Below are 3,017 nucleotides of genomic sequence, written 5' to 3' on the forward strand. Positions count from 1 at the left end.
TTGATATAAATATGAACTTGATTGAACAAAACATGCATGTATTGTATAACATAATGTCCTAGGTGTGTCATCTGATTGAAGATCATCAAAGGTTAGTGCTGCATTTAGCTGTCTTCTGGGTTTTTGTGACCTTATATGCTAGCTTGAAAAATGGGTGTCTGATTATTTCTGGCTGGGTACTCTGCTGACATAATCTAATGTTTTGCTTTCGTTGGTGAAGCCTTTTTGAAATCGGACAGTGTGGTTAGATTACGAGACGTCTTGTCTTTAAAATGCTGTAAAAATAGTCATATGTTTGAGAAATTGAAGTAATAGCATTTCTAAGGTATTTGAATATCGCCGCCACAGGATTCAACTGGCTGTTACGTAGGTGGGAACGATTTGGTGGTCACCTGCCCTAGAGAGGTTTAACCAGCATGGCTACCACAGCATTCTGCAGCGATACGCCATCCCATCTGTGTGGGCTTAGTTATTGTTTTTCAACAGGACAATTGACCCAACACATCTCCAGGCTGTGTAAGAGCTATTGACCAAGAAGGAGAGTGATGGAGTGCTTGCTTCAGATGAACCTGGCCGCCACAACTCACCTAACCTCAACCAAATTGAGATGGTTTGGGATGAGTTGGACCGCAGAGTGAAGGAAAAGCAGCCAACAAGTGCTCAGCATATGTGGGAACTCCTTCAAGACTGTATGTGATTCCATATGTGTTATTTCATAATTGGGATGTCTTCACTATTATTCTACAAAGTAGAAAAATAGTAAAAATAAAGAAAAACCCTTGAAGGAGTAGATGTGTCCAAACTTTTGACTCGTACTGTATATATTTATACCACGGAATGCAATATTGCTCATCTTAATATTTTATATTTCTTAATTCCATTATTTAACTTTTGAAATTTTGTGTATTGTTAGATATTACTGCACTGCTAGAGCTAGGAAGACAAGAATTTCACTGCTCCCCGCAATAGCATCTGCTAAATATGTGTACATTGTCACGCTCTGACCTCGGAGAGCTGTTTTTCTCTGTTTAGTTAGGTCAGGGTGTGATAGGTGGGTGGGCATTCTATGTTTTGTTTTCTTTGTTTTGGGCCGGGTATGGTTTCCAATCAGAGGCAGCTGTCTATCGTTGTCTCTGATTGGAAGCCATACTTAGGCAGCCTGTTTTTCCCTTTGTTTTTGTGGGTAGTTGCTTTCTGTTTAGTTTGTAAACCTGACAGAACTGTTGGCTGTCATTTTGTTATTTTTGTCTAGTGTTCGGTTTTTTCATTAAAATATATAACAATGAGCACTCTACATGCTGCGCGTTGGTCTCCTCTATATGACGCCCGTGGCATACATGGCCAATGAAATGTGATTTGGTTTGATAAACGTTGTTATAAGGAAATGGAGGGTCTTAGGGATAGGCCATCCCGCTAGCGGGACAACTTCTGGTGAAACTGGAGGGCGCGCAATTCAAATAAATAATCAAAACAATTATGAATATTATAACATTTAGGTACATACAAGTGTCTTATATCAGTTGAAAGCTTAAATTCTTGTTAATCTCACTGCACAGATACCCTAAAATGTAATCAAACTATAATATTTCATACAGAAAGAAGTATGTTCAATAGGAACCCAATATTAGCATGTGCGTCTTGTCTTCTTCGCAGCGCCCAAACACGAATTTCCAATAGTGTGTCCCAGTACTAAAACTCATTAATTCTTATTCGTTTTGGAAGAAACAAGCCTGAAACCTTGAACATAGAGTGCTGACACCCAGTGGAAGCCATATGAATTGCATCCTGAGAGCTAGATTTCAGAATGCTCCTATACTTTTCAGTGTAAGAGCATGGGCTCTCTCTCTCAAAAAAAAATAAAAATATTCAGGTTGGTTTTTCTTTGGATTTTCTCCTACCATATCTATTGTGTTATAGTCTCCTACATTATTTTAATATTTCTACAAACTTCAAAGTGTTTTCTATCCAATGGTACCAATTATATGCATTTCCTGGTTTCTGGGCTGAGTAAACAGACAGTTTACTTTGGGCACGTCAGTCAGGCGGAAATTGAGGAAAAAAGGACCCTATCCCGAAGAAGTTTAAGAAAGTAATCTATGAGCACAGGCTCTCACAGTTTACAGTGTGTTCCTGCTGGTCATACAGTGGGCTCTCAGTTTTACAGTGTGTTTCCTGCTGGTCATACAGTGGGCTCTCAGTTTTACAGTGTGTTCCTGCTGGTCATACAGTGGGCTCTCAGTTTTACAGTGTGTTCCTGCTGGTCATACAGTGGGCTCTCAGTTTTACAGTGTGTTCCTGCTGGTCATACAGTCGGCTCTCACAGTTTTACAGTTTTACAGTGTGTATTCCTGCTGGTCATACAGTGGGCTCTCAGTTTACAGTGTGTTCCTGCTGGTCATACAGTGGGCTCTCTGTTTAACAGTGTGTTCCTGCTGGTCAATACAGTGGGCTCTCAGTTTACAGTTTGTTCCTGCTGGTCATACAGTGGGGCCCTTCAGTTTACAGTGTGTTCCTGCTGGTCATACAGTGGGCTCTCACAGCTTTACAGTTTTAGTGTGTATTCCTGCTGGTCATACAGTGGGCTCTCAGTTTACAGTGTGTTCCTCCTGGTCATACAGTGGGCTCTCAGTTTACAGTGGTGTTCCTGCTGGTCATACAGTGGGCTCTCTGTTTTACAGTGTGTTCCTGCTGGTCATACAGTGGGCTCTCAGTTTTACAGTGTGTTCCTGCTGGTCATACAGTGGGCTCTCAAAGTTTACAGTGTGTTCCTGCTGGTCATACAGTGGGCTCTCAGTTTACAGTGTGTTCCTGCTGGTCATACAGTGGGCTCTCAGTTTACAGTGTGTTCCTGCTGGTCATACAGTGGGCTCTCAGTTTACAGTGTGTTCCTGCTGGTCATACAGTGGGCTCTCAGTTTACAGTGTGTTCCTGCTGGTCATACAGTGGGCTCTCAGTTTACAGTGTGTTCCTTCTGGTCATACAGTGGGCTCTCAGTTTACAGTGTGTTCCTGCTGGTC

Source organism: Salmo trutta, chromosome 30 (genome assembly GCF_901001165.1).
Source record: "Salmo trutta chromosome 30, fSalTru1.1, whole genome shotgun sequence".
In the NCBI taxonomy this organism is placed as follows: domain Eukaryota; kingdom Metazoa; phylum Chordata; class Actinopteri; order Salmoniformes; family Salmonidae; genus Salmo; species Salmo trutta.